General features: G+C 37.3%; 1 long non-coding RNA gene across 2 annotated transcripts in view; it reads right to left on the reverse strand.

Moving 5' to 3' along the window:
* Positions 1-15,119, reverse strand: part of LOC103885021 — a 67,746-nt gene that overhangs the window by 47,411 nt on the left and 5,216 nt on the right. The gene's annotated exons all lie outside the window — the stretch shown is intronic.

The following is a 15,119-nucleotide window of genomic DNA, read 5'->3' on the forward strand; positions in this document are numbered from 1 at the left end:
CTTATTTTCTTCGTAAGTATAGTTAGGATTTTATATTTTCAAATAATGACATTTGATTTTTAAAATTGTTTTTATTGGGTTTCTTTTATCAATTTCCTTGATTTACACTCTTCTTTGTTTTTCTCATTCTACTTACTTTGTGTTTAATTTGCTTTTTATTTTTAGCTGCTTCAATTGAAGGCTGATATCTTTGATTTTATACCTTTATTCTTTTTTTCATATACAATTTGAAATAATAAATTTCCTTCTCAACATGACTGTATTGGTCTATTTTCATAATGCTTAAAGAACTGAGACTGGGTAATTTATGAAGAAAAGAAGTTTAATTGACTCACAGTTCAGCATGGCTGGGGAGGCCTCAGGAAACTTACAATCATGGCAGAAGGCAAAGGGGAAGCAAGGACTTTCTTTATAAGGCAGCGGGAAGGAGAAGCGCTGAGCAAAGGGAGAAGAGTCCCTTATAAAACCATTGGATCTCGTAAGAATTCACTCACAATCTTGAGAAGAGCATGAGGGAAACCACCTCCATGATTCAATTACCCCCACCTGGTCTCTTCCTTGACACCTGGGGATTATGGGGATTATGAAATTACAATTCAAGATGATATTTTGGTAGGGACACAAAGCCTAACCATATCAATAGCTGAAGTGGTTTCTGACAAATTTTGCTTTGCTATATTTTTATTATCATTTAATTAGAAATTTTTCTAATTTTACTAATGATTTCATTTTTGTCTTATAGGTTATTTAAGGGTATATGGCTTAATGTACAAGTATTTTGGAATTTTCCAGGTATATTTCATTTTAATTTAACTCAATTTTAGTCAGAGAACTCATTCTATATTATTTCAATTGTTTTACATTTTTTGAGATTTATTGTGTCACCTAAAATATACTCTTTCTTTAAGAATATTCCATGTGTACTTGAAGCTATATTGTTGGGTATAGTGTTTTATAAATATTGATTGTGTTAATGTTGCTGATATAGTGTTTTTTTTTAAGTTTTCCATGTCCTTAATAAAGGCTTTGGTTTTATTTAGCATATCAAGTACTGAGAGTTAAGTGTTAGGATCTCTAATCATTTTATATAATTTTAATATTAGAAATTGAGGACAAGATGGCAGATAAAACAGAGGGCTAATGTGCAGCTCCCACTTGGATGGGCAGAACAGTGTGTGAAGACTCGTACTGTGAACTTTTGCTCCAAGAACCACCACAGGAGCAAACCAGGAAAACCAAAATAATTCATAGATCCTTTGAAAGAAGTGGCATACTGTTGCAAATTCTGTGAGACAGACAAAAAACTGTGAGTTTCCAAAGTGAGAGGGGGAAACCTGGCACTGAACACACATCCCCACTGGGGAATCTGAAAATCCAGATTATGGGAAAAGGATTTAACCTTACTTAGAGCTGAAACAGACTTAGAGAGCTGTGCAAAATACAAAAGTAGAAGCAGCAGCAGAAAGAGCCTTATAGGCACTCCCAGTCTCCCGCCTGAGCCCAGGGAAGCCATCCCTGACTGTATCTCACAGGGGACCTCAAGGAAGACAGCCAGCAGAATTAGGGAGGAGTCGCAGGATGAAAGAAGCTTCCAACTGAAATTAGTAATAATTTTGACAGGGTACAAATTTTCTTGAGCAGAATCTGGAGTCAAATATGAACTGCTGCAGATACAATTGCAGGAGCCACCACTGACAGTGTGGGCAGATGGGGAGGGGTGAAGTTTGGAAGCTGTGCTTGCTTTCTCAGTGGGGAAGCTCAGGGTCTGGGGCAAAGTCTGAGCAGGGAACTGCAAGAGTGACATGAGCCTTGCCAATTACGTTGGACCTAGGTGAGGCCTCTCACTATCAGCTATCCCCCACCTCCCTGGTGAACTATATAACATAGCAGAGGCAGCCATAATTCTCTCTGGAAAATAACCACATTAGCCTGAGAACCACCTCCCCCATCCCCCTCAGTGGTCACAGCAAGCCCTGCCCAAGAAGAATCTGAGGCCAGACGCATCTAATGCTGCCCCCACCTGATGGTATTTCTTTACCCACCCTGGTAGCTGAGCACAAAAGACAGAAACGTTTGGGAAGCTTATAGCCCCACCTATTGCCTGAGAAACCAAAATACTTACCCTGGCCAACTTAAGGCAAGTTTAGATACCCCTGCTACTACTGCAGCTGGTGTGCTCTCTTGAAAGTGCCACCTCCTGGCTGGAGGCCAACCAACTCAGAACATTACAGAAACTCATTAAACAAAAGTCATGATCCCAGGAAGAAGGAAACAACAGCTAATTCTACTGCTTGCAACATCTTGGCTAACTAGGGGTCCTGAGTATGCCCATATGACAATTTCACTGCTCACATAACCAGCATTTGAAAAAGCCAGAACACAAAACATATCTACAACTGACATGGTTTGGCTATGTCCCCACCCAAATCTCATCTTGAATTCCAGCTTGTCGTGGGAGACACCTGGTGGGAGGTAATTGAATCATGGGGGCAGGTCTTTCCTGTGCTGTTCTCATGATAGTGAATAAGTCTCACAAGATCTATTGGTTTTATAAAGTGTAGTTTCCCTGCACAAACTGTTTTCTCTTGTCTGCCACCATGTGAGATATGACTTTCACCTTCCACAATGATTGTGAGACCTCCTCAGCCACATGGAACTATAAGTCCATTAAACCTCTTTCCTTTGTAAATTGCCCAGTCTTGGGTATGTCTTTATCAACAGTGTGAAAATGGCTAATACAAAAACCAAAGACTCTCAGAGTCTACTTCACTTCCCTGCAACCTCCACCAGAGCAGGTGCTGGTATCCAGGCTGTGAGACCTGAAGACAGATTACATCACAGGACACTTTGCAGACAGTCCCCACCATCAACAAGGGGAGCCTGGGCATCCAGGTTGGTGGCTAGACCCGGAAGAGCAATAACAATTACAGCAGTTCAGCTCTCAGGAAGCCCCATCCCTAGGGGAAGGGAAGAGCACTACATCAAGAGATCACCCGGTGAAACAAAATAATCTGAACAGCAGAGCTTGAGTCTCAGACCTTTCCACTGAAATAGTCTGTCCAAATGAGAAAGAACCAGAAAAATAATTCTGGTAACATGACAAAACAGGGTTCTATAACACCCTTAAAGGATCACACTAGCTCCCCAGCAATGGATCCAAACCAAGAAGATCTCTGAATTGACAGATAAAGGATTCAGAAGGTTGATTATTAAGCTACTCAAGGGGATACCAGAGAAAGGTGAAAAACAACCTAAAAAATTTAAAAATATACAGGATATGGTTGAAAAATTCTCCAGAGAAATTGATATCAAAAATTAAAAACAATCACAGCTTCTGGAAATGAAAGATACACTTAGAGAAATGCAAAATAGACTGGAAAGTTTCAACAGTAGAATGGAACAAGTAGGAGGAACTTGGGAACTCAAAGATAAGGCTTTCAAATTAACCCAGTCAGACAAAGACAAAGGAAAAAAGAATTTTAAAAATGAACAAAGCCTCCAAGAAGTTTGGGATTATGTTAAACAACCAAAACTAAAAATCATTGGTGTTCCCGAGGAAGAAGAGAAATCTAAAAGTCTGGAAAACTTATTTGAGGGAATAACCAAGGAAAACTTCCCTGGCCATGCTAGAGATCTAGACATCCAAATACAAGAAGCTCAAAGAACACCTGGAAAGTTTATCATGAAAAAATCATCACCTAGGCACTTAGTCATCAGCTTATCTAAAGTCAAGACAAAGGAAAGAAACTTAAGAGTTGTGATGAAAAAGCATCAGGTAACCTATATAGGAAAACCTATCAGATTAACAGAAGATGTCTCAGCAAAAACCCCCCAAGTAAGAAGGGATTGGGGTCCTATCCATAGCCTCCTTAAACAAAACAATTATCAGCCAAGAATTTTGTATCCAGTGAAACTAGGCTTCATAAACGAAGAACAGATAAAGTATTTTTCAGACAAACAAATGCTGAGAAAATTTGCCACTACCAAGCCAGCACTACAAGAAATGCTAAAAGGAGTTCTAAATATTGAAATAAAACTTTGAAATACACCAAAATAGAACCTCCTTAAAACTTAAATTTCATAGGGCTTATGAAACAATGGGAAAAAACAAGGTATTAAGGCAACAACTAACACAATGTATAGAACAGTACCTCACATCTCAATACTAACATTGAATGTAAATGGCCTAAATGCTCTGCTTAAAAAGTACAGAATGGCAGAATGGATAAAAATCCACCAACCAAGTATCTGCTATCTTCAAAAGACTCACCTAACACATAAGGACTCACATAAACTTAAGGTAAAGAGGTGGAAAAGATATTCCATGCAAATGGAAACCAAAAGTGAGCAGGAGCAGCTATCCTTATATCAGACAAAACAGACTTTAAAGCAACAGAAGTTAAAAAAAAAAAAAAGGCAAAGAGGTATATTATATAACAATAAAAGGATTAGTACAGCAGGAAAATATTATAATCCTAAATATACATGCACCTAACACTGGAGCTCCCAATTTTATAAAACAATTGGTACTAGACCTAAGAAATAAGATAGATGACAACACATTAATACTGGGGAATTTCAATACTCCACTGACTGCACTAGACAGGTAATTAAGGCAGAAAGTCAACAAAGAAACAATAGACTTAGGCCGGGCGCGGTGGCTCACGCCTGTAATCCCAGCACTTTGGGAGGCTAAGGTGGGCAGATCACGAGGTCAGGAGATGGAGACCATCCTGGCTAACACAGTGAAACCCCATCTCTCCTAAAAATAAAAAAAAATTAGCCGGGCGTGGTGGCAGGTGCCTGTAGTCCCAGCTACCCGGGAGGTTGAGGCAGAAGAATGGTGTGAATCCGGGATGCGGAGCTTGCAGTGAGCGGAGATCTCGCCACTGCACTCCAGCCTGGGCGACAGTGGGACTCTGTCTCAAAAAAAAAAAAAAAAAAGAAAAGAAAAAGAAAAAAAAAAAGAAACAATAGACTTAAACTATACCCTAGAACAAAATGGACTTAACAGATTTTAACAGGACATTCTACCCAACAGCTGCAGAATGTACATTGTTTTCATTGGTACACTTCTTTCATTGGCACACACATAGGTCACTTCTTTTGTGACCTATTATATGGTCATATGGTCTATCTTTGAGAACATTTTCATTGAGAATGGGAACATTCCAAATATTCCCATTGAAAATGGGAACATACTCAAAGATAATATGATAGGTCACACAATAGGTCACATATGATAGGTCACAAAAGAAGTCTTAATAAATTTAAGAAAATTGAAATCATACCAAGTATCCTCTCAGACTCTAGTGGAATAATACAGAAAATTAATTCTAAAAAGAACCCTCAAAACTATACAAATACATGAAAATTGGCTAGGAGTGGTGGCTCATGCCTGTAATCCCCGCACATTGGGAGGCTGAGGCAGGTGGATCACCTGAGGCCAGGAGTTCGAGATCAGCCTGGCCAACGTGGCAAAACTCTGTCTCTACTAAGAATACAAAAAATAGCTAGGCATGGTGGTACACGCCTGTAATCCCAGCTACTCGGGAGGCTGAGGCAGGAGAACCACTTGAACCCAGGAGGCAGAGGTTGCAGTGAGTCGAGATCGCAAAATTGCACCCCAGCCTAGGCAACAAGAGCAAAACCTAGTCTCAGGAAAAAAAGAAAAAGAAAAGAAAAGAACCTGATCTTGAATGATCCATGGGTCAACAATGAAATCGAGAAGAAAATTAAATAATTATTTGAACTGAATGATAACAGTGAAACAAAACTTAGCAAAGCCTCTAGGAAACAGTAAAAGCAGTGGTAAGAGAAAAGTTCATAGCATTAAATCCCTATATCAAAAAGTCTGAAAGAGCACAAATAGACAATCTAAGGTCATACCTTAAGGAACTATCGAAATAAGAACAAACAAAACCTAAACCCAGCAGAAGAAAAGAAATAACAAAGATCTGAGCAGAACTAAATGAAACTGAAACAAACAAACAAAAATGACACAAAAGATAAATGAAACAAAAAGCAAGACTCACCAAGAAGAGAGAAGATCCAAACAAGCTCAAGTAGAAATGAAATGGGAGATATTACAACCACCACCACAGAAATACAAAAGATCATTCAAGGCTACTATGAACACCTTTATGCACACAAACTAGAAAATCTAGAGAAGATGAATAAATTCCCGGAAATATACAACACTCCCAGATTAAATCAGGAAGAAATAGAAACTCTAAACAGTTCAATATCAAGTAGTAAGATTAAAATAGCAATAAAAAATGTTAACAAAAACATGTCCAGGACCAGATGGATTCAGAGCTAAATTCTATCAGACGTTCAAAGAAAACTTGGTACCAATCTTACTGAAACTATTCCAAAAGATAAAGAGGAAATTCTCCCTAAAGCATTCTATGGAGCCAATATCACCCTAATACCAAAACCAGGAAAGGATATAAGAAAAAAAGTAAACTACAGACCAATATTCCCAATGAACACAATGCAAAAATCCTCATCAAAATACTAGCTAACCAAATCCAACAGCATATCAAAAAGATAATACACCATGAACAAGTGGATTTTATACAAGGGATGCAGGGATGGTCTAACATACACAAGTCAATAAATGTGATACATCACCTAAACAGAATTTAAAACAAAAATCATATGATTATCTCAGTAGATGCAGAAAAACCATTTGATAATATCCAGCATCCTTTATGATTAAAACCCTTAGTAAACTTGGCATAGAAGAAACATACCTCTAGGTAATAAAAACTACCTGTGACAAACACACAGCTGACATCATACTGAATGAGGAAAAGTTGAAAACATTCCTCCTGAGAACTAGAACAAGACAAGGATGCCCACTTTCACTGCTTCCATTCAACATAGTACTGGAAGTCCTAGCTAGGGCAATCAGACAAGAGAAATAAATAAACGGCACCCAGATTGGTAAAGAGGAAGTCAGACTTTCACTGTTCACCAAGGATATAATTTTTATACCTAGAAAACCTAAGGACTCATCCAAACAGTTCCTAGATCTGATAAATCAGTCAAGTTTTAGGATACAAAATCAATGTACACAAATCAGTAGTACTGCTATACACCAATAACGACCAAGCTGAGAATCAAATCAAGAACTCAATCTCTTTTACAAGAGGTGCAAAACAAAAAACAAACAACAAAAACCACTTAGAAATATACCTAACCAAGGAGGTGGAAGAACTCTACAAGGATAACTACAAAACACTGCTGAAAGAAATCATAGACGATACAAACAAATGGAAACACATCCCGTGCTCAGATGGGTAGAATCAATAAAGTGAAAATGACCATACTGCCAAAAGCAATGTACAGATTTAATGCAATTCCCATCGAAGTACCATGATCATTCTTCACAGAACTCAAAGAAAAAATCCTAAAATTCATATGAAACCAAAAAAGAGCCTGCATAGCTAGCCAAAGCAAGACTAAGCAAAAATAACAAATCTGGAGGCTTCACATTATCTGACTTCAAACTATACTGTAAGGCTCTAGTTACCAGATCTGCATGGTACTGATATAAAAATAGGCACATAGACCAATGGAACAGACCACATAGACTGAGGGAACCCAGAAATAAAGACAAATATTTATAGCCAACTGATCTTTGATAAAGCAAACAAGAACATAAAGTAGGGAAAGAACACCCTATTCAACAAAAGGTGCCGGGATAATTGGCAAGCCACATGTAGCAGAATAAAACTAGGTCTTCATCTCTCACCTTATATAAACATCAACTCAATATGGATCAAAGTCTTAAATCTAAGGCCTAAAACCAGAAAAATTCTAGAATATAACATTGGAAAAAGTCTTCTAGATGTTGGCTTTGGCAAAGAGTTCATGACCAAGAACCCAAAAGCAAATGAAACAAAAATAAAGAGATGGGACCTAATTAAACTAAAAAGTTTCTGCACAGCAAAAAAATCAGCAGAGTAAACACACGACCCACAGAGTGGGAGAAAGTATTTGCAAACTATGCATCCAATAAAGGACTAATATCCAGAATCTACAAGAAACTCGAACAAATCATCAAGAAAAAAATAATATTTCCATCAAAAAGTGGGCAAAGGACATGAATAGACAATTATCAAAAGAAAATATACAAATGGCCAACAAACACATGAAAAAAATGCTCAACATCACTAATTATCAGGGAAAAACAAATTAAAAGTATAGTGAGATACCATTCTACTCCTACAAGAATGGCCATAATTTTAAAAACTTCAAATTAATAGATGTTGGTGTGGATGTGGTTAAAAAAAAAAAAAAGAAAGAAAAAAAGAACACTTACACTACTGGTGGGAATGTAAACTATGTAGTACAACCACTACGGAAAACAGAGTGGAGATTCCTTAAACAACTAAAAGTAGAACTATCATTTGATCTAGCAATCGCACTACTGGGTATCTACCTAGAGGAAAATAAGTAATCATATGAAAAAGACACTTAAACATGAACGTTTTCAGCAGCACAAGTCACAGTTGCAAAAATACGGAACTAGCCCAAATGCCCATCAACCAACAAGTGGATAAAGAAAATGTAGTATATATACACCATGGGGTACTATTCAGCCATAAAAAGGAACAAAATAATGTCATTTGCAGCAATCTGGATGGAGTTGGAGACCATTATTCTAAGTGAAGTAACTCAAGAATGAAAAACCAAATATTGTACGTTCTCACTTATAAATGGGAGCTAAGCTATGAGGATGCAAAGGCATAAGAATGATATAATGGACCTTGGGGACACAGAGAGAAGGGTAGAAGGTGGTAACAGACAAAAGACTACACATTGGGTATAGTGTACACTGCTCATGTGACAGATCCACCAAAATATCAGAAATCACCACTAAATAACTTGCCCATGTAACCCAAACCACCTGTTCCCTAAAAATTATTGAATAATTACTAAAAATTATGAACTATAATTTATATAATTTTAATTTCCCTTTAGTTTTGCCAGCTTTGGCTTCTGTTACAAGGTGCATGGCAATAGCATTATAATGTATTCTTGATTAATCTTTTTTTAATTTTATGAAGTGCTTCTCTTTAGTAACTCCTGTTTGAAAGTCTACTTTGTCAGAAATATCTTTACTTCATTTTTGAATGATGTTGCTATAAATGATACTTTACTATGAATGATGCTATAAATATTTGGCTATAAATAATGTTTCCATTATATATATTTTCCATAATTTTACTTTTAATTTATATGTGTCTTTATATTTAAACTGCATTTCTTTTAAAAATATATACTTAGGCCTTGATTTTCTTAAAGTTTAATTTGGTAATCTATGCATCTTAATTAGAGTTTTAAATTTATATACAATAGATTCATTGCTCTAGTTAGGTTTAATCTATAATATTGCTACTTATTTTATAATTGTCTCATTTTTTCCTTGTGTATTATTTTTCTTATTTCATTTGTTTCCTTTCCTGCATTCTGTTGGCTTGAGTGTTTGCTTAGTTTCCCATAATTTTCTTCATCAGCTTTAGCTATATCATTGATATGACTTGGCTATGTCCCCACCCAAATCTCATCTTTAATTGTAGCTCCCATAATTCCCACGTGTTGTGGGAGGACTCAGTGGGAAATTATTGAATCATGGGGGTCAGTTTCCTCCATACCATTCTCATGGTAGTGAATAAGTCTCAGGAGATCTGGTGGTTTTATAAAAGGAAACCCCTTTTGCTTGGCTCTCATTCTCTCGTCTGCTGCCACGTAAGACATGCCTCTCTCATATTAGCCTATATACTACCTATTCATAGTGTTCTTTCTTTTATGTTGATACGAGTTTCTATTTGGTATCACTTTCCTTCAGCTTGAAGAGTTTACCATCTTTACAATGCATGTATCACATTTTCTCAGCCTTTGTTATCTGAAAATGTCTTTATTTTGTCTTTATTGTTGAGGGATCATTTTTGCTGGTTATGAAATTATAGCATTAATTTATTCTTCTTCAATATTTTAAAACTACTATCTCCTGGCCTGCATTGTTCCTTATCGTATCAGTTGTCATCCCTCTTATTGCTCTCACAATGTCTTTTTTCCTCTGTGTACTTTTAAGGCTTTCTCTTCATTTTTCTGCAATCTTACTCTTTCAACTGGTCTTTATTTTTATGCAATTTAACAACTTGACATTTGACAATGTGCCTATTTATAGTTTTATGGTGTGCTTTTCCTGTTGGATTTTGTCAAGTTTTTGGTTTTAAAAATATATATTCTCCATTATATTTAGAAAATACTTGGTTATTACGTGTTTACATTTTTTTTCTGCTTCAAACTCTTCTTTTTCTTCTTTTGGGCCTTTAATTACACATTCGACCATTTGTTATTCTTCCACAGGTCACTGAAGTTCTAGTTATTATTTTTAGACTGTCTACTCTTTGTGTTTTAGTTTGGATAGTTACTGTTGTCTTGCTACAAGTTTGTTTATCTTTTCCTCTGAATCTTGAATCCGCTGTTAAGGTCCATTCAATGAATTTTACATTTCAGATGAAAGATTTGTCAGCTGTAGACCTTCCATATTTTAAAAAATAGCTTCCATTGCACTATTACATTTCACAACTGTTCATACATTACATCTATATCTTAATTTTCATATTAAAAATTTTTATAATATTTTTACAGTGCTTATTGTCTTTGTCTGCTCATTTTAACACCCGTGTCACCTCTGAGTCTATTTCTTTTGATGATTGTTTCCCCCTGGTTATGATTCATATGTTCTTTCTTCTTGATTTTGTGTCTGACATTATGGGTGCTACATTGTTAAGAGTCTAAAATTTTTTGTTTTAAATTTTGATTTTTCTTCTGGCAGGAAATTAATTCATTGGATAATCAGCTTTATCTCACTAGAGTTTTTAAAATTATATTTTAGAATTTGTTAGCCCTGACACTATGATTAAAGTACCTTGATAATGAAAAGAAAAAAAAAACCCTTTTTCTCTCTGGGTCTTTACCTGAATTCTCTACGTGTTCAATGAAGTTTCTTCACTTAGTCTGATTGAAATTCCAGTGATTCCTAGCATTGTACAGCATACAGTATCTTCAATAGGCTTCCTATTCTCCTGTGCATGGGCAGCTTTGTATTTGGTTAAAGACTCAAGGAGACTCCAAGCTAATTTCTAGAGCTCCTTTCTCACCATAACTTCCTCTTCTGCATTGTCTTACCCCCCAAATTCTACATTCCTCTTCTCCATTACATTACCCTCAGAATTCCAGAAGCCTTACACTCCAATCTTTGTTTCCTCCACCCAGAAAGATCTTTGCTCTCTGCTTGGTGTCTGCTTCTTTAAGCCACAGTCAAGAAACTTCCCCAGGAAGAAAACTGACATTTTTATACACTATCTGTACCTTGCCTAAAAAGTTGCTTTACATACTTTTTCTGTTTTATAGTTAATCATGGTAGGATGGGAAGTCTAATATACTTTATTTCATCATGGCATAACTGAAAGTAGAACATAAAAAAAGCAGGTTCTGGCTGGGCATGGTGACTTACACCTGTAATCCCAGCACTTTGGGAGGCCAAGGCTGGTGGATCATCTGAGGTCAGGAGTTTGAGACCAGTCTGGACAACATGGTGAAACCCTGTCTTTACTAAAAATACAAAAATTAGCCAGGCATGCTGACAAGCACCTGTAATCCCAACTACTCGGGAGGCTGAGGCAGGAGAATGGCTTGAACCCAGGAGGCAGAGGTTGCAGTGACTGGAGATCGTGCCACTGCACTCCAGCCTGGGTGACAAAGCAAGATTCCATCTAAAAATAAAAAATAAAAAAAAAAAAAAAAGAAAGAGAAAAAGAAAAAAAAGCAGTTTCCACATTCACATGTCCTTTTGTGATCCTCATTGTTCTAAGTACAAAGGACTGGAACCATCCAATAACACACACATACAAACGAGAAATTGTGCAACATAATACATAGATGTTAAAGTGAGTGGTGTGTGTTAAAAGTCCTGTTGGTATGTATGGATTCATGCTATATCATTTACTGAGTGAGCATTTGGACAGTCACTGTTCTAGGCTCTGGGTATGTGAAAATGAAAAGTATTCAGATGTCTTTTTTGCAGAGGGAGGAGGAAAGACAGGTGTTGAGATGGGAAAGTTGGGACCTGAGAAAGGAATGTGAACACGATGTATAAATGAGTTTGTGGCTTATAGTTAAGGTTGAATTGAGGCTAGATCATGGATTGCTTTCAATGGGGTCTTTATCCTCCAACAGTGGCTTGCAAATTTTATTGACAATGACCCACAGGAAAAAAAATACTTTTCCCTACATGCAAACCACATACACACATCCATCTTTAATCACACACACGCACACACGTACAAACATAACCAAGGCAAACATATTTCCAAAAACCTCCACATACGCATTTACCCTTACTATCTGAAACGCCCTTTGATATTTTTTACTTAAATTCATTCTACATTGCTTCATTTATGAAGGATTCTGGCATGACTCACTGAAGGAATTACATCATCTCTTACGAGGCTAAGCCCCACAGTAGGTAAACACTGCTCCAGTGAAGTTCATAGAAGTATCTGGACTAGCGCAGGGCTTTAGGAATATAAACTGGAACCATTGCACAGGACATAATAGAGGGGAAAGTGTGATATTATAATTTACATATATTGGTTTTCATTCACAGTTCCTGGCTTGTAACTCCACGGCCCTTGTTAGAGTAAATAGAATCTCTCCCTCTCTTACCTTCTCCTTCTCTCCTTTCAGCTGCCCAAGGCAGACTCTAATCTGACTGTATGTCATAAGACTCTCATACCATGGAGGAAGGAATGCTGTACAGAGAAGTCAAGAAGAATCTGAACAGACAGGCCCCTCTGGGTTTAAATCATACTCTTTTTGTTCAGTCACATTTCTATAGGGTTGCCAATCATGCCTATCAAATGGAGTCTCCATAAAAGGCCCAAGAGGACAGGGTTAGGAGAGTTCCCATATAGCTAAACATGTAGAGTTTCTGGGATGGTGGTGCACCTGTGGATGGCATGGAAGCTCTGCACCCCTTCTCCTATGCCTTGCCCTATGCAACTCTTCACCTGTATCCTTTGTAATATAATACCCTTTATAATAAACCAACAAACCTAAGTAAACGTTCTCTGAACCACTCTAGCAAATTAATCAAGCCCAAAGAGGGAGGCCATGAGAAGCCCAGCTTGAAGCTGATCAGTCAGAAGTTCCAGAGGCTTAGACTCAGTACTGGTATCTGAAGGGGAGGCATTCTTGTGGGAATGAGCCCTCAATCTGCGAGATCTAAGGCTATCTCCAGGAAGACAGCACCAGAATTGAATTGAATTAGAGGACACCCAGTTGCTGTCCACTGCTTGGTATGTGGAGAAAACCCCCCAAACATTTGGTCATGGAAATCTTGTGTTGATTGTTGCATTGGTGTAAAAAATGTTATAATAATGAATAATATTAATTAATTAATTATTAAAAGAATTAGGTATACTTTTAATGAATTGCATTTTATTACAAAGCATACATTTCCAAACCAACTTGTGGTCTCAAAGTAACTATAATTTCTCCTTGAGTATTTACAAAAAAACAAATAAAGATTTATAATTAAAATGACAAGTGATGCTTTAAAAAAGAAAGCTTTTAGTTTTAGGATTGCTGTGGTAGTTACAATCAGGTGAGGGGACCAAATATTCTAAAATGTTTTATTAAAAACAACAAGAAAGCCATCTCAGGAAGAGAAAGAGAACTGTCAAGTTATTTAATCTCTTCCAGCTGATTCTTCATGGGAGAACTAATATATCATTTAATAATTCTAAATACTAATATGGGCTGTGCTAGAAACCTTGTCCAAAGCAGGGAGTTTAATGGGCGCACAATAGGTTTAATCTTAAACTTGACTGGGCGCGGTGGCCCACGCCTGTAACCCCAGCACTTTGGGAGGCCAAAGAGGGCAGATCATGAGGTCAAGAGATCAAAACCATCCTGGCCAACATGGTGAAACCCCATTTCTACTAAAAATACAAAAATTAGCTGGGCGTGGTACGTGCCTGTAGCCCTAGCTACTCAGGAGACTAAGGCAGGAGAATCGCTTGAACCTGGGAGGCAGAGGTTGCAGGGAGCCGAGATTGCACCATTGCACTCCAGCCTGGTGACAGAGCAAGACTCTGTCTCAAAAATAAGTAAGTAAGTAAGTAAATAAATAAAATAGCAATTTCAAGTTACTATGCATTTACATAGTAAAATGCACGTATTTCAGTGACAGCACATTTTTATTGGTATTTTAATGTCAGATCTTTTTCAAGTTGGATGTTTTGTGAACTGAAATGAGTATCATGCTCTTTTTTGTAAAATGAATGACTTTGTCTTTTATCTTTTTGTAACGTGTCTGCATCTTCATTTATCCAAATCCTGTATAGACACTCTTTTTCCAAAATACCGTATGGGCAGACTATGTTGTTCCAAGCTGGATACCAAAAATGAATAGCACAAATAGCTTTTGATACAAACAACAACCAAACAATTCCTATAGATATACACAGAAGTATTTCACTTTGATGTGAGAATAACAGCCCACACATATCTACCAGTGTTTATGAGCTTAGTCATTCTCTATCAATGCTGCTGTGAAGTTTGGTGCTCTATCATCTATGCCCTTCCCAAAGAGCAATCTTTTCAGCAACCTGCATTTCATGAACTTCAATCCCCCAGGTCCTACTGACTAATAGTAAAGCTTGGAACCTCTTACTAACTTAGCTCTGGTCATCAATTTAAACATACTACTAGGAGGACCACAAGCAGAACTGCCTCAGAGGCCACCGCATGGTATGTATCCACCACCTAGAAGCATGCTCGGGGATTCAGTGCTTCCAGCAGACACAGTTTTAGGACATATATTCCCCAAGCTATAGGGGCTTTGTACAATCTTGCAGTCTTCCTAATTTGAATAACTCTAGAGTGAAACACATTGAATATATCAGGCTCCAATTTTGTGGCAATAAAGCTCTCTCAGAATTCCAACTGTAGCCTTGCCTGCTGTATTGGGTTGATTAGGCCGTTTTACCTCAACCAAAATAATCCACATTTTTCCATAAGTTGTTAAGATA

The sequence above is a fragment of the Papio anubis genome, chromosome 5 (assembly GCF_008728515.1).
Source record: "Papio anubis isolate 15944 chromosome 5, Panubis1.0, whole genome shotgun sequence".
NCBI lineage: Eukaryota > Metazoa > Chordata > Mammalia > Primates > Cercopithecidae > Papio > Papio anubis.